The sequence below is a fragment of the Eulemur rufifrons genome, chromosome 6 (genome assembly GCF_041146395.1).
Source record: "Eulemur rufifrons isolate Redbay chromosome 6, OSU_ERuf_1, whole genome shotgun sequence".
NCBI lineage: Eukaryota > Metazoa > Chordata > Mammalia > Primates > Lemuridae > Eulemur > Eulemur rufifrons.
Window position 1 is genome coordinate 102,377,010 of NC_090988.1, and position 21,911 is coordinate 102,398,920.

The window sequence follows — 21,911 nt, forward strand, 5'->3', positions numbered from 1 at the left end:
ACAGAGTGGGGACAGCCCCTGAGGACAGGGCAGAAACGGGGGTGATGCAGCCATGCATAGGGATCCTGGCACCCCCAGAAGCGGGAGGAGGCGCCAGAGGATCCTCCCATAGAGGGAGCGTGTTCTGCTGAGAACCTGATCTGGGACTTCTGCCCTCCAGAACTGGGACAGTACATTTCTGTTGTTCTAAGCTCCCCACTTTCTGGTCCTTTGTCACAGTTTTCCCAGGAGATGAAAGCAGGGAGCAAAGACGAACGTGGCGGCAGAGCTGAGACCACTGTTGCCATCACCTTCACTGACACAGAAAGGGCAGGGGCTTCGTTGTTCCCAAGAGAGCATGTGAGGAAAATCATGAACTAAAGAAAGAGTGCAAAACTGTGACACCACGGAGGTTATTTTAAGATTAAACAAACAAATAAGGCTTCCCTGGGAGAATGGCACAAACAGGAACCAGGAAGTGACCATGTGCCAGCCTCACACCTGACCCTGGGCCGGGGTATAAAGGGCCCGGGCTCAGGAGGCTCCACACCTGCACCTGCCTCTCACCTGCTCCTCCCACCTGCTCCTCCCACCTGCTCCTCCCACCTGCTCCTCTTCAACCCACCAGAACCATGGGCTGCTGTGGCTGTTCCGGGGGCTGCGGCTCCAGCTGTGGGGGCTGCGGCTCCGGCTGTGGGGACTGCGGCTCCAGCTGCTGTGTCCCTGTCTGCTGCTGCAAGCCCGTGTGCTGCTGTGTGCCAGCCTGTTCCTGCTCCAGCTCTGGCAAAGGGGGCTGTGGGTCCTGTGGGGGCTCTAAGGGGGGCTGTGGGTCCTGTGGGGGCTCCAAGGGGGGCTGTGGGTCCTGTGGGGGTTCCAAGGGGGGCTGTGGGTCCTGTGGGGGTTCCAAGGGGGGCTGTGGATCATCCTGCTGCCAGTCCAGCTGCTGCAAACCCTGCTGCTCCCAGTCCAGCTGCTGCAAACCCTGCTGCTCCCAGTCCAGCTGCTGCAAACCCTGCTGCTCCCAGTCCAGCTGCTGCAAACCCTGCTGCTCCCAGTCCAGCTGCTGTGTCCCCATCTGCTGTCAGTGCAAGATCTGAGGCTCTGACTTCGAGCGCAGCATGTCCACACTCCCAGGAAGCCACCAGAACTCCACATCAGTTCTGGCTGTCCCACAGACCCAGGAGTAGCGTCCCTGAGTCCTGAGGAAGGTAATGGCCCCATCCAGTCCATGGCCCATCCCGTGGCTCTCTGTCCAGTCACTTCCCATAGGGACTGTCCTTCTCTCTCCTGGCACCCAACACTTTCCCAGCTCCCAGAGCCTTGAAGTCTCTGACAAGCCCCTTGCTGGGTCCAGCTGGGCAGGACTGTCCCTGTCCATGGCTCCCCCCTGCCCCCCACAGCTGGGACCAGACCTAAAGCAGCCCCAGGGGACAGCTGGGACTCCCTTGGCTCTGCCCCCGACCCCACGAGGCTCTAAACCCCTCTCCTCCTCCCGGGAGGAGGTTGCCCATGGGCCCTTGCGGGGCTTCCCCCCCTTAAGGTCCCACAGGACCTGAGACCCTTTAATAAACACGTCCCCACCCACAAGCCTCACTCGCACTGTGGTTCTTTTCCTACGGCTTTCATCTGATTAGGAAAATCTGTCCTTGGAGTCGCTCCTTCACGGTCTCTGTCCACTGAGCACCTGCTGCATCTCACGCATGCTGCTAAGGCCGCGGGGAAACAGAAGGCCCCGCCCTGCAGCTCGGGTCCCAGTAGAATATGACCACCCATAAAGGGAGAGAAAGAGTGGAAGAGACAATGACATCATGGCATTGGGGTCCAGGGAAATGACAATCAGAAAGCTCAGCTTTTACTGTGAGCTCCCTAGCACTCAGGGCAAAAAGGGAAAGAGAGGACACAGAGGCTTTGTTGCCTGGAAGAGGGAGCAGAGCAGTTCACAGAAGAAATATGGTCTGTCGCATTTCAGAGTGAAGGGTCGCGTGGGGTCATGGGCTGTAGCACAGAGCACATCCCCAGGCTGAGGGTCCCCACTCAGGCCTCAGAGGGCTCCAAGGACCAGTTCTCAGGCGTGATTTGGAAGTACTGCATGGCAAGTCCAAAAGCCTGATGAGTTTGTGCATCAATAATGGATTTCAAGTCCAGGTTCAACGTGGGGCAGGTGCACGACTCACGGTAAGCGCTGGCCGCGATGGTGGGTTCTGGGCATTGCCGTGCCTGGGCCATGGTGCAGGATGCTGGTCAGAGGCGAGTTCCGTGAGGGTGCCTTCCGGGGGACTGGCATTCCACCCAGTGGTCCTGGAATAAAGCAGGTTGTCCATCCTGGGGGCCTCGTCCTGTAGCCGCAGGTCCTAACAGGGCAAGGGCCGCCCTCCCCCACAAGAGGTTCTCCAGCGGTGGCCTCAGACTGTGTCTGGGGCAGCAGCTCTTCCTGCTCCCACAGAACACCGGGAGCTGCAGCGCTTGTCCGTGTCAGCCTGCTGCTGTCCCCGTCGGAGGCTCCTCCCGGCCTCCACGCTCAGGGCAGCCGAGGCCTGCAGCTACATCTCTTCCTCTGTGTGTCCGCACAGTCTGGGTGACTCATGGGCCCGTGGCCGCGCGGGCTCAGACCACAGCCATGGTCCCAACCACAGCCGGGGCTCCGAGCCCTCCGGAGCCCGTCAGCGCAATGCCAGGTAAGACAGCCAAGCCCACAATCCAGCAAAGACCTCAACTAACCGGTCCTGGGAAAGAAACCGCCCCCCTTGGAGAGGCTCTGACAGGCATTAATTCTAAACAAGTCCGCACACAGCCTGGGACCGACGCCGGGGTTTCTGAGCAGAGCGTGGCAGGTCGCTGGGCCTGCGGGGGAGGTAATTGGTGCTCTTAAACACGGAGAGCCCACACCAAAGGCAGGTGACCTTCACATCAAAGGTGCAAGACGGCCCAGGTGGGGCGTGGGAGAGGACAGCGGCGTTCTAGTCCCTGAGACTCTCGCTTCCCCTGCACCCCCGGCCCTGCCCCTCAGCCCGGGAGGTTTGAGGGACAGACCCCCGTCCCGGCCACGCCAGGCACCATGTGGGGCATTGCTAAAGCTGAATTCATCTTCCAGCGACCTTCGCTTCTAGGAACACAAGAAGATACACAACCCGGACAAATATAATCGTTGGGCAAAACAAGAAACATTCTTCTAAACGCTTAGCTGACCCACGGAAACGAGGGCGATCACTGTGGAGCAAACCAAGCGGGAGCTGGACGTCGGGTGCGGAGCCCGGCGTGGCCGAGGTCACCCGGCCCCTGCTCCCCGGTGCAGCCGCCCCAGGGCCCCGGAGGCCGTTTCTCTCACTGCTGTTGCCTCATCGTGTTGAAACAAAACACAGAGGAGCAAAGTGTGCGTGTGAACCTCAGCGCACTTCCCTAAGCTGAGCGCCCTCCTAGAACCAGCCCTCAGATCTCGAAATAGAACATTCCGGCACCCCAGAAACACCCACTTCTAGGCACCCCCGCCCCAAGAGGAACCACTATCTTGAATTCTCTAATCAGATGTTAGTACTTTTGCCTGTTAGTGACGGTTGTATAAATGTATCGTTTGTGGCCGGCTCCTTTGGCTTGACATCGTGAGGCTGGGATCCAGCCACGTCGTCACACGTCACCGTGATGCAGTCGTTGCCCTTGCTGTGCAGCATGGTCTGTGGGACCAGACCCCTGTACTCACGCATTCTGAGACCCGGTTCCCAGGGCTCAGGGAGGCACAGCGCAGAAGGCACGTCTGGACCAGACCCCTGTACTCGCGCATTCTGAGACCCGGTTCCCAGGGCTCAGGGAGGCGCAGCGCAGAAGGCACGTCCGGACCAGACCCCTGTACTCGCGCATTCTGAGACGCGGTTCCCAGGGCTCAGGGAGGCACAGCGCAGAAGGCACGTCTGGACCAGACCCCTGTACTCGCGCATTCTGAGACCCGGTTCCCAGGGCTCAGGGAGGCGCAGCGCAGAAGGCACGTCCGGACCAGACCCCTGTACTCGCGCATTCTGAGACGCGGTTCCCAGGGCTCAGGGAGGCACAGCGCAGAAGACACGTCCTGGGCCCGCAAGGGGGTAGTTGGAGCTACGGACTGCACAGCCTGAGCGCCCTGGAGGGCTCGGAGACAACCGCCCACTGCGGATGGCGGAAGTGAGGACACACGATTTCCTGAGGCTGAGACGGGTGACAAAACACCTCCCCCAAGAAGTGACAAACTGCAGACCCACCTTTGCATGGGGCAGGGGCTCAAATTCGCATCATGTTTGTGGTCCAGAAAACCACAGCTGAGGAAGTTGCATAGAGTGGTCGTGGACCCGCGGGGCCCGGAGCAGCCTGGCGGGAGTGTGGGGCAACCCCGCAGGCAGGACGCGCCTTCGCCCCGAGCCTGCGGCTTCCACCTAGGAAGCTCCGGGTGGGGGCCAGCAGCAGGAACTCAGACACCGAGGACCAGGTAAAGCACCAGGTAGAAGTTTTGAACAATGGGGTTTGTCAACTGTGTTGGGCCCACAGAGCCTGTTATCAGGGAGGAAGCTGCCTTTCCTCGCAGTTTTAAGTGAACATATGGATAAACATGGCAGGCTATTGTCTTTGAGAGGTGTTGACATTATAAAACAAATATAACATTCTCAGGCGGGTTCTCAGTGTGTGTCCTCGTAATTTATGAACCAGTGGCAACATAAGGGGGCATGGGGGGCCGGCACTGTGGCAGCCCCCGCCTTCCGCCTGGGTGGCCAGGTATCCATTCAGCTCAGACGGTGGGAAGGTGAGCAGGCTTCGGTCCCCAGGAACCCACTGAAACGTATGTGCTGACGCAAGGACATAGGCAAGCCGATTCTTTGAGAAGATGAAAATGTTTGATAAAATTCTAGCAAGGGCGGCAAGATGACAAAGAAAGAGGACACAATGACCAAGGCCAGGAAGGAGAGACGGGTGTTGCTTCGGCCCCTGCAGACATTAGGAGGATGGTGCGGTGATTCTACAAGCACCTCTGCGCACACATGAATTGGGAAACTAAGGCCAATTCCTTGAAAGACATAAACCACCGAACTCAAGAAGGGACAGAAGGCCTGGATAATCTTTTTTATCAAAGAAACGAGATTTATAGTTAAAAGCCACAAAGAAAACTCCAGGTCCACGTGGTTTCATGGGTGAATTCTATAAGACCTTCCAGGAACACATAATCTGAAAGCAAGCAGGAAAAAAAAAGTGTAAATACATGTAGATGATGTATGTACATGCATAAAATCAGAAAGCAATGCAATAAAAATAGCGAAACAATGGATAAAGGTGACAAAACCAAAACCTGGGTCTTTGAAAAGATCCACACGGCGGTAAGTGAGCCCCGGGCGCGGCTGGCACAGGAGAGCAGGCGCAGGGACCGGCGTCAGGGCGGAAGAGAGACCGCGTCAGAGCCTGCCACGCCACAGGGGCAGTGAGCTCCGGGACGTCTCTGCACACGCCAGCTGGGCAGCGAAGACGCAGCGGCCATGCGCCACCCGATTCCCTCAGGAAGACATGGACAGACAACCTGGATCTCTATGTCTATTAAGGAAGTTGAAATCATAGTAAAAACAAACTTCACAAAAACAAAAAACAAACAAAAAACTCCAAGTCTAGATGGTTTCCCTGGTGAATTACTCAAAACCTTTAAGAACCGTCACAAATTTGACACAATCTTTTTCCAGAAGTAGAAGAAGGAGCGTTTCCCATCGCTTTTCTCGTGGCGGTGAGAGCATCACCTGACACCAAACAGACAAGATGAGGCCACGGGAAATACAGACCTTAGTCCCTGTGAACGTGGGCACAGAAGCCCCAACAACGCGTGAGCATGTCCGCCCAGCTGTTGTAGCTATGGTGACACACCACGGCCCAGGGCGGGGATCTCAGGAAGCAAGGCTGGGTACCATTTGAAAACTAATATAATTCACCCCATTAACGGGCAAAGAGGAAAAACTGTAGGACGGTATCAACCAATGCAGGGGGAAAGTTGACAAAACTCAGCATCTGTTCACGCCAATTAGTGTGAACAGGTTAGAGAGAAATTTCTTTTCTTTTTTTCTTTTTAGCCAGATAATTTCTGTCTATTTTTAGTAGAGACGGGGTCTCGCTCTTGCTCAGGCTGGTCTTGAACTTCTGACCTCGAGTGATCCTCCCGCCTCGGCCTCCCAGAGTGCTAGGATTACAGGCGTGAGCCACCGCGCCCAGCCTGAGAAATTTCTTTAACCTGAATAAAGGAATCTACAAACATCGTATTTAGAGGTAAAATAACGAATGCTTCCTCGGGTCAGGTGAAGACAGGAACGTCCACTCTCGCCGCCCACAGCCGGGCACGGGACGAACTAACCAGCTTGGCGGGGTGGGGGTTGGGGGGAGGCAAAAAAGGGAAAACAAAACCACACTGGCACACAGCTAGTGCCGTTATCTACATGGACACCTCAAAGCATCCAACAAAACCTCCCAAACTCATCAGTGAAATTATCAAGGTCATAGGATGTAAGGTAACCTTACAAAAATCACTCGTATTCTTTTAAAATTCAGTATAGCAGCAATGAATGAATGGAAACCAAATTTAAACAAAATGCCATTTACAATATCTCCCAAACAAGTAAGCATGTGAAAAAACTCTCATCACATGTCGATAGGGAATTGCAATTAAGACAACAGTGAGACACCACTGCACACCCACGGGACGGCCCAGACCCGAAACGCCGACGCCACACGCTGCGGCAGGCCTGGAGCAGCAGCTCTCGCCGCTCCTGGAGGGACCGCAACAGGGTGGCCACTCAGAGGACAGCTTGGTGGCCTCTTGTAAAACCCAACAGACTCTTATCACACAGTCCGGCCATTATATTCCTTGGCACTTACCCCGATGACTTGAAACTTATATCTACACAAACACCTGCACGCAGACGTTGGTGGCAGTTTTGTCTGTAATTTACCCAAACTTGAAAGCAACCAGGATGCCCTTGAGGAGGTGAGTGGATAAACTGCGCTCCGTCCACGCAGTGGAATACTATTCATCACTACAAAGAAATGAGCTGTAGTTCCTCAAAAATCGAACACAGAGCTTCCTTATGATTTAGAATTTTTACTTCTAAGTATAAACCCAAAAGAATTAAAAACAGGATCTCGAAGAGCTGCTTGTACAGCCGTGTTCATAGCAGCATTATTCACAACTCAAATGCAGAAGCAGACATAAGCAAAACGTGGTGTATACACACAACAAAATATCATTCAGCCCTCAACAGGAAGGAAATGCCATCGCGAGCCCCAACAGGGACGGCCCCTGAGGACACTGTGTCACGTGAAATCAGCCAGGCAGGAAAGGACAAGTCCTGTTTGATTCCACTCATATAAGATACAAGATCCCGGAGGAGTCGAATTCAGGGAGACAGAAAGTGTAACGGTGGTGCCTGGGTCCGGGGGAGCGGAGACGAGGGTCAGTGCTTCACGGGGACAGAGCTTCAGTTTGGCGAGATGGAAGGTTCTGGAGATGGGCAAGGTGAGCGTACCTAATGCCACTGAACTGTGCACCTAAAAACACCTAAGATGGTAAAGTCTCTGTTACATGTATTTTACCACAGTTTACAAAATTGGAGCACAAGGGCTATGGGGCCGTGGAAGGAGGCGCAGGAAGCGTGGACGCCAGTCCCTGAGTGAAAGACGCTGGTCTGAAAAGGCCACACAGTGCGGGGTCCCAGCTGCCCTGTGGCTTCACTCGTCCCCACGGCGACCGCAGTGTGAAGTGGGTGAGCACGTATGACAAGACATTTTGAAGGCCGGGCGCGGTGGCTCACGCCTGTAATCCTAGCACTCTGGGAGGCCGAGGTGGGCGGATCGTTTGAGCTCAGGAGTTCAAGACCAGCCTGAGCAAGAGTGAGACCCCATCTCTACTAAAAATAGAAAGAAATTATATGGACAGCTAAAAATATATACAGAAAAAATTAGCCGGGCACGGTGGTGCATGCCTGTAGTCCCAGCTACTCGGGAGGCTGAGGCAGGAGGATCGCTTGAGCCCAGGAGTTTGAGGTTGCTGTGAGCTAGGCTGACGCCACGGCACTCACTCTAGCCCGGGCAACAGAGTGAGACGCTGTCTCAAAAAAAAAAAAAAAAAAAAAAAAGACATTTTGAGAAGAGAGAGAGACCACAGTCACACAACCTTTATTACAGTCTGTTATTCTAATTGTTCTATTTTATTGCTGTTAATTTCTTACTAATTCATAGATTAAGCTTTACCATAGGTATGTGCATACAGGAAAAAACACAGTGTACATGGGGTTTGGTGGTATCCAGTTTCTGGCATCTGTGGGGCTCTTGGAACGTGTCCCCTGGGACAAGGGGGACCGCTGTGTGTGACAGTCTGCAAAAGGCAAAATATGGAGACAGTAAAAGTTCAGTGGCTGCCAGGAGCTGAGGGGGCAGCACACAGAGGATTTTTAGGGTGGCGAATCGACCGTGTGTAAGCTGTGGTGGTAGATACAGGACATGACACATCTAGCAGAACCATGGAACGCACAACATGGGGAATAAACTCCAATATAAACTATGGACGTCAGGTGATGATCACGCATCAGTGTAGGTTCATCAGCCGCAACAGACGCACCGCTCTGGGGTGGGATTCGACCGTGGGGCTGCCCAGGCGTGGAGGCCGGCACGTAACCTTCTGCATATTCTACTCAACTTTTCTGTGACCCCAAAACTGCTCTAAAAAATAAAGTCCTATTTTTAAAAAATAGCTCCACAATATGAAATACTTAGTTATAAATCTAACAAAACATGCACCAGAATCTGTATGCTATAAACTACAAAACACCAATGAAAGAAATCAAAGAATATCGATTAGGTCATTAAATATGAAATGTCCAATCTCGAATCGAAAGTGTGGTTTATTATCTCTCAAACTAGAAGCAGTACAATTAATCAAAGTACGCGCCTAAACTATCGACACGGTTTTGTCATCTGAATGGCAGCTTGTTTATGCCAGCAGCAAAGCAGCCTGGAGAGTGAGTGGCGATGAAATCATGAAAGACGCTTTGCGCAGCTTGTTGAGAAGTGAATATTTTTGCTTGCAAGAAGTGGTCCAAAGCCTGGGAGAAGTGGTAATCAGTTGGTGCAAGGTCTGTGAATACAGTGGATGACAGAGAGCTTCCAAGTCCAGCCTCTGTAGTTTCAGCAGCATTTGTGCAACATGTGGTCGAGCGTTATCTTGTAAGAGGACTGGCTTGTCCCTGTTGACCAATCTCAGCTGCTGAATTGCAAACATCCTCGTCATTTCATCCAGTTGGTTGTAGTAGACATCTGCTGTAATGGATTGACCAGGTTTCATGAAGCCGTAGTGGATAATACCAGGGATGGACCACCAAACACACACCAGTACCTTTTTTTGATGAATATTGGGTTTTGGACTGTGTTTTGGCACATCTTCATCCAACCATTGTGCCAAATGCTTGCAATTGTCAAAAAGAATCCATTTTCATCACACATAACAATATGGTGTAGAAATGGTTCACCTTTATCTCATGACAGCAAAGAAAGGCAAGCTTAGAGATGATATCTCTTCTGATGCTCATTTAATTCATGTGGAACCCATCTATCCAGCTTCTTTACCTTGCACATTTGTTTCAAATGGCCCAAAATTGTTGGAACAGTAACATCAAACCTCACTGCTAATTCACACGTAGGTCGAGATGGATTCGCTTCCACTATAGCTTTCAGCTCATCATTATCCACCTTGGTCTCAGGTCACCCACGTGGCTCATTTTCAAGATTAATATGACCGGAATGGAACTTCTCAAACCATCCATGCAATGTGCATCCATTAGCCACATCCTTCCCAAACTCTTCATAGATATTTCAAGCTGTCTGTGCTGCACTGGTTCCATGAAGGAGCTCATATTTGAAAATAACAGGAATTTTTGACTTATCCATGATTTCACAAAAATTGCCCTAAAAAACGTGAAAGATAATCACAAGCCAAAATGTGTGTTTGGAAGACTGAGGATGTACCTTTACAACAGGGAAAAAACCAACAAGTGTCAAAGTGAAATGTCAGAAATACCGACTGTCAAACTTGCTACTCAGGGAAATCGGACATTTCATCCTTAATGACCCGTAACCGGATGGGAAGGGATAGTGCATTCGTGCATTTGAATGCTCAAAACAGAAAAGATGTCAACTCTTCCAAAATGGATTTGCAGATTTAGTGGGATTCCAAAGAAAATCTTGGCAGGACTTCTTTTGCAGACATAGGCTGTTTATCAAATGTATGTGGAAACGCAAAACATCAGAGTAGCTGCAACAATTTTGAAAAAAAAAATAAAGTTGGAGGAATGACATTACCCGACTTTAAGACTTTTTATGAAGTGGCAGAAATCTAGACAGTGTGGTATGGGTGCAGGGGTAGACACACAGACCAAGAGAAAAGAATTGATTGTAGCACAGTAACTGCCGCTTGAGTTGTATTTAACTCACGCTGGTTTTGAGCCTGGGGCCTTGTGAGGCAACACCCTGCAGGTGGTTCGTGAAACTCTTACTTGTTGATGTTCTTATTGTTACAATTAATATTGACAAATTAATTCTAAAAACATGGATTTAATGACTAGAAGTCAATAAATCTCATTTTTCATTAAATTTTTCATTAAGTTAGGAAGGACCATTTTGTTTTACAAGTTTTTATTCTATTTTTGCAATAAAACACCAAGGCCCCAAGAAAAACATTCTTTTTCTAGTGTGGCAGTCAACATACTAGACATCAGCCTGCACAAGTGAGGCCAGTTATTTCTGACAAATGTGCAAAGACAACTAAATGGAGAAGCGTCATAGTCTGTCTGTGCTTCTGTAGCAAAATACCCAGGCCTGGGTAATTTATAGACAACAGAAATTTACGTCTCACAGTTCGGGACGCCTCGGAGTCCACAATGCAGGCGCTGGGGTGTCCGCCAGGGCCTCTTGCCCTGTCCTCACGAGGTAGGAGGGTACAGGGCGTGGAGGGCCTGCCCCGCTCCTCCGGCCCCCTCACACGGCACTGTGGGTGGAAAAGAACCAAACTCGGTAAAATAATTTAAAGAGGTTTATTCTGAGTCAAATTTGAGGACCATGACCCAGAGCCACACCCAGGAAGCCTTGAACAAGTGGACTGCCTGTGGCTGGGTTACAGTTTGGTCTTGGACGTTGCAGGGAGACAGGGGTTACAGGTAAAGTCATAAATCAATACTTGGGAGGCATCCATTGGTTTGGCCCGAAAAGGTGGGACATCTCGAAGGCAGGGCTTACAGGTTATAGGTGGGTTTAAAGACTTTGACTTGTAGTCGGTTAGAGACATGAAGGTTTGTCTAAAGGCTTGAAATGTTTTAAGATAAGGAGTTCTGTTATCAGAGACAAGCTACCGGACATACATATTTTTTTTCTTTTTCTTTCTGCCTATGTTAGTGTAGATGCGGACACATATTTGTTGTGTAAACTGAGGACCTGCAGGTGTGTCCTGCACAGCCTCAGGCCTGTTAATGTTTACACAGGATGTCTCCAAGAAGGGAGGGGCGTGATGAGGCAGGTCTGACCTCCCTCCTCGTGGCAGGCAATTGAGTTTTGGGACACCTCTTTGGCCAGGAGGGGGTCCATTCAGTCAGCCGGTGGGGCGAAGCCTTAAGATTTTATTTTCATCCCCAGCACCAATCTGTTCATGGGCGTGCAGCCCTCACGACCTAATCACTCCCCAAAGACCCCACCTCTTTCTACCACTGCAGTGGGGAGCAAGTTTCGACAGGTGATTTTGGGGAGACATTCAGACCATTGCAAGAAGGGATTGTCTTTTTCAGCAAATGGTATTGGAACAACTGAACAGCCATATACAAAGACAAAAAACTTTAACCTAAACCTCACACTTTATACCAAATTAACTCTAAATCAGTCATAGATCTAAATGTAAAATATAAAACATTCAGAATAGAACATAGGAGAAAGTCTTTGTGACCTTGAATAACAAAAGCAAGTGTGTCTAAAAAACACACAGTAATCTGGGTGGAGTCTGCTATGGTTTAAATATAAAAGGTAACGTAGCAGAGTCTCTTCCTTGCAAAGGAGGAAGGGCAGACAGGGCCATGGCAGTGTTGTCGGCGGTGAGGCTTTGGAAGGGACATTTGTTTCTTCTACACCATTTTCTTCACCAAATGTCTGGTCTTGGAGGCTCACGATTACCCTGTGCTCAAATTTCAGTTAATAATGGCGCGGTACAGGCGTCCCATGCAGTAGGACAGCAAGCGGAGCTCAACAGATTCACTTCCACGTGAAAAATGTAAGAAACAAAAACACAAACAACCACTTAAAGCATCTGGAAATGGCTCTACAGCCATTTTAAATGAAGAAACATTTACTCAAGAAAATCTGTAAAAACCTGAGAGGGACTCTACGGGAGTCCGCGGTGTTTGAGCCCATGCATGTGCCCTCTCCCCGCCCAGTGAGACAAAGTCCACACTAGCCTGATGCGGCCGGGACACAGGGCTGTCCTCACCCACTTCCAACTTGTGGGGCTGTCTGGTGGCGGGTGGGTACCAGCATGTCAGCAGTTCGCATCCAGCCCCAGCTACCTGTTTCTGAGTGTGGCTGAGAGGTGGAGGTCCCTTCTCCTCAGCCTCCGCTCATGCAGCGAAGGCCTACCTGGGGCTCAGAGTCCCTGATCACCTGGCTCCAGCTCGTGGGCGGGGGTTTCACACTGACCGAGCAAGCTGAGGATGCCTGGGGCTGCTTCCCCCCACCCACCCAGTGCTCAGCTTCTAACGGGGGTGTGTCACTGGGAGCCGAAGCCCGTGCCCCCAGGGCCATGGCTGCGGCGCAGAGACCTTGTGCTTGCAGAGAAGCAGGTCATAGAGCAGAGACTCCAAATTCCTCCCCAAAGGAACTGCCTTTCTGTGCAGCAGAGTGTGACCTGTTGGCCTAAGGGTGCTCTCAGAATGGGTGGGGGTTGTGGCGAAAGGCGATTCCAGATAAACTCTAAGACAGAGAGAAACGAAAACAGCAACAGCTGGGAAGAGCCCTCCTGGGTTCGTAACAAACCTCAACCTCTGACCGTGGGGATTTTCCTTCCAAAGGAATCGGAATTTGATTGGATTAGTCTGTGAAGCAATTTATACCCTAAGGCAATGTTAAAAAAGTAGAGAAATTAACTGGCAATGCATGGAGTTTAACAGCTGAGTTCGGTCAGAGAGAGACGTCAAAGAGAGCCCTACCCACGCCACTGTCACCCCAGGGTGGATCTTCCCACTGCTCCTCGAGGGGAAATGGACTTCACTAAAATGTTCCAGGCAATCGCTAAGCAAGTAAACAAGTAGGTCGTAATAATACGCTTTGGGAGCAGGGCGAGGGGCAGCACTTGGAGTTGCTACAATATATTGTCTAAAATGTCCAGTTTCCAAGAAAACCTTGCAAGACATGCGAATAAACAGGAAGATACAACTCATACATCAGAAAAAAGCAAGCGACAGAAACTGCCCGTGACAGTGACCAGATGTCAGATTTAACACACTACAAAGCAGCCACTACAAATATGCTCAGAGCAGTGAAGGAAACCATGACTGAGGAAGTAGGGGGAGGTCTGGTGACAATGACACACCTAACAGAGACTATCGATGAAGAAACAAAAACTATGAAATAACACCACATGGAAATTCTAGAGTTGGAAAGTATAATAACAGAAATGAAAAATTCACTGGAGGGTCTCAAAAGTAGATTTGAACTGGTGAGGACAAAAGCAAATTTGAAGGTAGGTTATTGGACATTGTGCAACCTGGAGAACAAAGAGAAGGAAGAATGAAGCAGAATGAAGAGCGCTGGAGAGCGGCGGCCGCCGCTAGGTGCAGCGACATGCGCCTAACAGGAGTGCAAGGAGGGAGGGAAGAGAAAGGAAGGAAATGTTCAAAGAAACGATGGCTGAAAACTTCCCCAATTTATCAAAGCACATGGACCTAAACACCCAGGAAGCTCAGTGAGCACCAAGTAGGGCGAGTGCAAAGGTGTCACGAGCAGACGCGCGCAGTGGGGATGCCGACAGGCGAAGGCAGCACCAGCCGTGTGGCCACCACCACCTGGCAACTGCACTCCTGGGCACCCATCCCAGAGAAAGGAAGACGGATGTTCACACAGGAGCCTGTGCCCAAACGCTAACAGCAGCTGTCATCTAACAGCGTTTATACGTCCACGTTGGGCTAGTCACAATGGCCCAAACCGGAAACAACACAGATGCCCTTCAGCGGGTGACTGGTTCAATAAACTGGTACATCCATCCATCCCATGGAAACCTACTTACCAACAAAATGGAATGCACTATTGATGCCTGCAACAACCCAGACGACCTCAAAAGAATTATGCTGAATGAAAAAAAAAATCCCCAAAAGTTACATACTATCTTATTTCAGTTATATAGCATTCTTGAAATGACAAAATTATAGGTATGGGCTGGGGCGTTGGCTCACACCTGTAATTCTAGCACTTTGGGAGGCCGAGGTGGGAGGATCGCTTGAAGCCAGGAGTTCAAGACCAGCCTGGGTAAGAGTGAGACTACATGTCTACAAAAAATAGAAAAATTAGTCAGGTGTGGTGGCATGCACCTGTAGTACCAGCTACTCAGGAGGCTGGAGAAGGAGGATCACTTGAGCCCAGGAGTTCGAGGTTACAGTGAGCTGTGATCACACCACGGCACTCCAGCCCAGGTGACAGAGTAAGACTCTGTCAAAAAAAAAAAAAAATCAAAAAAGAATATAGAAGACTTGAACAACACTATAAACCAACAGGATGTGTCATATGTATAGAACACTCTACATGACAAGGACAACGAATAAAACAATAACTATTAAAGGAATTGAAACTAAGATTAAAACCTTCCTACAAAGAAAACTGTAGGGTTATCTCGCCTCACCAGCTGCTGCACCAAATATAAAGGACAAAGACAAATACTTTCTAAATAACATGAGAATCTTGGCACTAAAACCCAACAAGAGCATGTGAGGAAGGAACATTACTAGTCCATCACACTCCTTTGTATCTGAAAAAAAATCACAACAAAAATAGCAGGGTTTTAAAAATACAAATACAAAACAAACATTTTATGTTAGCCCAGGCATGCAAGATTGTTTTAACATCAGAAAAAAAATCCAATAATGTAATTTGCTACATTAATTTATTAAAGAAGAAAAATCACATCCTCAAATTAAAAGATGCAGAAACATTATTCAATGATATTTAATAGTAATTTAGTAAAATTGGGTCATTTCTTCCAGAATGCGTGCTCACAAAATGTAAACTAGCTCAAAAACCACTGGCAAATACAGAAATATCAGTATAACTCCAGAATTATTCTCATTTGGACACATGTCCCCCCAGCATATTAATGATTTAGAGCGACTGAGGTATCCGTTTTCACAACTAAGACCAGGTCTTGGAAAATATGGAGACCGTAAGGAAAAAGCTGAAAATCCTGTAAAAGGCGCTTCTTTTGACATAAGCAGCAGCTGGCTCAGTGTCTGCGAGGACGGAGCCGCGTCCACCCTGATGGCCTCTCTGGAGAGGCTAAAACTACAAAGGAAGAAGTGAGCAGACATTGTCACCTGTGTTAAGAAATGACGAAACGTCCGCACTCGGGAGCGATGTTTACACTTGGTGAAGTCTGAAGTGGGCGCCTTCCAGGCCCTCTTCGTTGACATTAGAATCAGGATCTGGGGCTGGAGACCGAGAAGGGACGGCCGCCAGGGTCCAGGCAGCAGTGACGTGGGGACCGCACCCTGCCGTCCTTGCTGACTCCAGGCACAAAAGGCCACAGGCTTTGAATGAAACTGCCCCAGACCTATCTCCCACCGCCGCTGTCATTTGCCTGTTACAGCTTAGAGAGTTGGAGTCTGTGCTCTTGCTAAATGCAAAGTCTTCCCTATTTATGGCATGATAGCAACAATGTCGGTATCAGCATATTGTGAGTAACAGGGAAGTCCCTTCAATTAATAAAGGATATCTACCAATACCCAGAACAAATACCACACAAAACTGTGCAACCTCCGTTTATCTTTGAGATGAGGATTATGAAAGAAAAGCCGCTATCACGGTCTCTAGTTTACACTGTAATTAATGTCCTAGAAAATGTGGCAAATCAGGAAAAACAAACAAAATGTATATGGATTAGAAAGGAAGAAATAAAACTCTAAGCAGTCATAGGACGAGACGCTATGATTGTGTCTGCAGAAAATCCAGATGAGGTTACAGAATTGCTAACAGAAGAAACACATGCAGCGGGATTCCAGACACGTGGGCGCTCGTTAGTAGTCAACTATTTCTTCTCATCAGTAACAAACACTTAGAAAAGAAAATATTTCAAACTCTGATATTTACAGTAGCATAAGAATCAAATATCTAGAAATACGTCTAACAAACTCTGAGTAAGACTCTACCCTGGAAACTCTACAAGGCGTTTTTGGGAGAAATTGGAGAAGGGTTAAATAAATGGAGGGAGAGGGTGTGCTTAGAGCTTTGCAAAACTCAATGCTATGAAAATGTAAATTCTCCCCAAATGTATCTACAGATTTAATCAAAATCCCAATAGGCTTCTTCTTTACCTAGACAAATTGATTCTAAAATTAAGTGAAAATCACAAGTAGAATAGTGGAGAAATTCTTAAAGAAGCACACGAGCGGGTTAGCAGACACCAGACTTAGCGCGAAGCTGTGATAAGCAAGCGTCTGTGTCACCGGCGCAAGGACAGACACAAGAGCCGGCAGAACCTGGAAACAGCCGGCGCGCCCATGAGCACTGGGCGTTCGGCCAGGAGCCCACCGGGGAGCAACAAGGAACCGGCGGCTTTTCCACAAACGGACAGGTGAGAGCTGCCTCTGCCTCCCTGTACACAGGTGGGCGCACAGCTACTGTGAAACGCAAAGTAGTAAAGGCCCCGGAAGACGATAAAGGGCAGGTAAATCGAGAGCTGTTAATGAAGCAATGACACCACTGAAGACGCCTGCCTCCATGAGCTGTATTAAAGGAACATCACATTAGGCAGCAGTGCCACGGCCCCCATGGGAGGTACAGATCTCAGACACACACACACACACACACACACACACACACACACACACGTGGCCTTGCAGAGCCGTACAGCCAGGGAAGACCAGAGGAACTCAAAATTCCGAAGAGAGTAACCTTCCCCAGGGGGTTGATGGACCTGGCCCATTTCCTCTGGGGGTCCGTCCTGGAGAGGGCCAGGGCTGGGTGGGGCCTGGGCTCAGGGATTCTCCCGGGGACGGGGACAGAGAAACCAGCGGGATTTTGCTGAGTCTCAGGGCGAGCTGGGGGCGAGCTGGGGAGTGGAGCGTGGGGACGCCAGTGTGGGGCTGGAGTTGCCGCGTGACGCTATGTCCAGGGGTTGGGGGGCCCCAGGGGTTGGGGGGCCCCTTGCAGTCTCACGATGCTTGCAGAGGCTCTCCCTGGACCAGAGAGCCAAGTTCACAGCCTCTGATGGGAAAAACGGACCCTGCCACGCTCTTTCAAGGCTCAGGAGAAACAGCTACCGGACTGTCGAGGGAAGCATTAGGAGGGTCCTGCCCCAAACCGGGGACAAAGTGAAAGTGGACTGACTCTTACAAAAACTGACACCGAACCCTGAACAAACTCTAATTCCTCAAACAAACGGACTGGGTTGAGATTGTCAACCTCTCCCACACCACCCACCTGACAGGAAAAGGACAACATCCTCTGTAAGAGAAAATAATAATTATTAATCAATTAATAAATAATGTTTTGTCTCTATAGTTCTTTTATGCATAATGTATGGAATGCAAAAAATAAATAAACCCAGAGACATGAAAAGAAGCAGAGAAATACACCCAACATCAAGATAATAAAGCCAGACAGTAGGGGCTGACCCGCTGATATCTGCGTGCTGGGGATAGCAGGCATATGTCAACAGAATTATTATAAATATGTTTTAACAACAGGGGAAAAGATGAACAAAACGGATGAAAAGGTGAAAAATTTCACCAGAAAATTGGAATTCAAAAAGATCAAATAAGTGTTATTAAACTAAAAATTATGATATCTAAAATGTAATAATGCACCGCATGAAAAAAGAAAGAACACAGTTGTGCTATTTGCAAACGTGCTGAGAGTAGGTCCTGAGATATTTGCAGAAATTACATTCTAAGGCAGCATTTCTTAAAGGGTTTGGAAATGGTCAAGGCCTACTTAGATTTTGCTTAAGATGTAGAATGTTTACAAAACGTGTTTAGAAAATGTTGGATTAAGCAACACTTCATAGGTTTCCAGGTCAGGGGCGATGGCTCACGCCTGTAAGCCCAGCATTTTGGGAGGCCAAGGTTAGGAGGATCACTTGAGGCCAGGAGTTTGAGACCAGCCTGGGCAACATAGCGAGACCCCGTCTCTACAAAAAATGAAGAAATTAGCTAGGGGTGGTGGCTCACGCCTGTGGTCCCAGCTACTTGGGAGGCCGAGACAGGAGGATTGTGTGAGCTCAAGAGTTTGAAGTTGCTGTGAGCTATGATGACACCACTGCACTCCAGCCCGGGTGACAGAGCAAGACCCCATCTCTAAAAAAATAAATAAAATAAAAACAATAGGTTTCTAAACAATATGGCTTTTTACATTTCAGATATAGTCACCTGAAATAAAAAAATAAAAAGAAAGAAAAGATAAAAATTTTAAAATAAACCATATACCTTAAGAATTTTATCAGAAATGTGCATTGTGAATCTTCAGAGAAGCGTTCTGAATATGTTCTTTTTTCCCTTGATGTAGCCAGGAGTCCTAATCAAGATTTTCCGCGATAAACTATAATTCTATTTATGTTCAACTATAAGCAGAACACCACAGAAACGGGATTAGTAAATTAGTAAATTCAAGGAAAGATGAATAGAAAATACAAAAATTAAAATGCAGAGAAAAAAGGCAAATATCAGAAAAGAGCAGAGTACAGAAGTGGAAATAAAAGGATGTTTAACACAAATATAATTAAAGTCCTGGGAAAGGAGGGAGTGAGAGTGCGGCAGAAGCAATATGCAGAGAAAATAACCAAGTATTTTCCAAAACTGATGAAAAATATCAAACCACAGATTCAAAAATTTAAGGCAAACCAGTGCCTGTGAATCTAAAACACCAACAACCAAAATCCAGATACGTCAGCGTCAAACTGCTGAAAACAAAGACAAATCTCAAAAGTAGCCGGAAAAAAAAGACATTCCTTCAAGGGAATGTCAATCAAACTGACCAGTTTTATAAACCAGCGGATTTCTCATCAGAAAATGGAAGCCATAAAATAATAGAATGACATCTTCAAATTGTTTTAGGAAAAGAGATCGCCAACCTAGAACTCTACAGTCATTGGCAGTATCTCTCAAAAATAACAGTAAAATAAAGACAGTTTCAGACCAGCAGGCCTGCTGCAAGGGACACTTTAAGAAGTTCTTTGGGCTGGAAAGGGTTTTATCCCAGATAGAATCAGAAGTTCAAAGAAGGATGCAGAGCACCGGGAAGGGTAATTATGTAGGTAAATACGTGTAAAAAGAGAGAGAGAGAGAGATTGGGTGGTTAAAACATAAGATTGCAGGTGTTTGCCACACATACAGAAGTACAGCATACGATAATGGTAACGGCCCCCCAAGGGCAAGGAGTAGCTGTGGTTAAATTGCCGCCCGGTGTTTGTGTTGGTTGGGAAGCAGCAAACCTGCTATTTAATTTAGGCTGTAATGAGTCAGGAACACGTGTGGTCCTATTACAACTGCTAAAAGATTAAAACAAAAGTGTATAAGAATCTAATAGGGGAGATAAAAATGAAATAAAAGCATCCGATTAATCCAACAAAAGTCAGAAAAGGAATAATAAAGAGAAAAAACAGGTGATGTGAATAAAAAACAAATTGCAAACCAAAGGTAGGTTTAAATCCAACTATAATACATCAGCAACTGTAGTAAGTGTTAAGACGATTAATCACTGCAGATAAATGTCAAATATAGTCAATACAGCTCTTTTTTTAAAAAAGTTGTTTATAAAAGATAGAATTAAGGGATATTGACAGGTTGGAATGCAAATATGATGTAGCTCGCAAACATTAACCAAAAGAAAGCCGGGGTCGCTCAATAAATATTGGGGAAAAAGTAGACTTAATAAAAGAAATATTGGTAGCTATAAAATGAATCACTTGATAATATTAAAAGGAACAAATCAAGAAGTCATAACAATCCTAAATTTGTAATCATCTAACAATACGTCTTTACATTGCAGAAAGCAAAGCTTGACAGCTAAAAGGAGACATCCACGAGCCTGCTGTCAGACTTGGAAGTTTCAATCCACCTCCATCAGTAACTGCTGGAACAACTAGACCAAAAAACAGTCAGTAAAATGAGAGATTGCAACAACGTAATTAGCTACTGGACATAATTGAAATTTATAGGACACTACAGCCAATAACTGAAAAATACAAGTTTTTTTCATAGGTACATAGAAACAGTTAAAAAAAAAAAAAACAGAACAAATTCTAGTCCAAAAAGAAGTCTCACAAATTGTTAGGGGACTGAAATCATATCGGATGTGTCCCCTGACAATAGGAAAATAAAACCAGATATTGAGAACAGAAAGATAACTAGAAAACATCCCAATGTCTGCCAATTAACCACAAGGTTTCTGTGTAATCCAAGAGTCAAAGAAGAAATCATGGTAGAAATAAGAAACTATATTGAAACAAATTATCAGAAAACAGTTAAAACTTGTAGGATATTTATAGCTTTAAATGCGTAATATTAAGAAAGAAGAAAAGTTGAAAATTATTGACCCAAGGGCTGGGGGAAAGAGAAATACATACGCAAAGAAACGACAAGGAAACAACGAAACTAGGAACAGAAATGAACGAAACAGAAGGCGGACACACAGCAGACAGATCCAGGGGACAATGTTTTCTCTTTGAAAAAATTAAGAATATTGATAATTCTCTACAAGACCGACCAAGAATAAAGAACATGGACATCTGTCAAGAACACAGATCATGATCAGAAGCGAAAAGGTGGGCATGACTTCAGACCTTGCAGACGTCCCAAATGTAATAAAAGATGCTGGGAAAATCTTTAGTCCAGTAAGTTCGACAACTTCAACGAAGTGGAAAGAGTCCTTGAAAAACATACCAGCTGTGAGGACTCACTGCGCACAAAGCCACGGTGACGATGACAGCGGCATGTCACTGGACCAACGGCGCAGACTGAAGCCCAGGAACAGAGGCACTGCCTCTGCTGTCTCCCGACTGGTGACGAAGGGGCCCCACGGTAATGGGGCAGGAGGGTCTGCTCAACAAACGTGGCCACGTGTGGAGTCTGCGGGGAAGAAACGTTAACTCCGCCCCGCGTGGGCTCAGGCTCTCTGGAAGCGGCAGCTGAAACGAGAAGGCCCACGTGTGTGTGTTGTCATCGACTGGGGACGAGCTCCCAGAGGAACGTGGGGAGGGCAGGTCTCAGGGGCGGGGGTTTCAGGTGTAGGCCCAGCTTCTGCCTCATCACCGGGAACTGCTGGGCAGAAGCCACGGGTTTATCCCAACCCCGATGCAGGCCCTGGGAAGGACGTACAGGCCAGACGCAGCGGGGTCCTCACCTGGCGGAGTGGCCCGAGGGTCTCCCACGGGACTGTCTCGGCTGCTCTGAGGGACAGGTGGAAGCCGGGCGCAGGGCGTGAGTGAGCGGGGAGGTGGCTCTAGGGGGCCTGGGTGAGGACCTGCAGTGTCTGTCCCCTGTCGCCCCACCTCGTGTCCCAGGCAAAAATGGATTCGAGACGGGCCACGGACCTAAACCTGCAAGGCGGGACCGTAACGCTCTTAGACGAAAACTAGGAGAAAAACCATCATCACCTTGAAGTGAGTAAAAAAATAAAAATAAAAAATTTGCAGGGCGTGAAAACCATCAATCATACAA

At 48.2% G+C, this 21,911-nt stretch overlaps 1 pseudogene; it reads right to left on the bottom strand.

The window, feature by feature from the left end:
- Nucleotides 1–365: 365 nt before the first annotated feature.
- Nucleotides 366–1,054, bottom strand: LOC138385042 (integrator complex subunit 3 homolog; annotated as a pseudogene).
- Nucleotides 1,055–21,911: the final 20,857 nt, after the last annotated feature.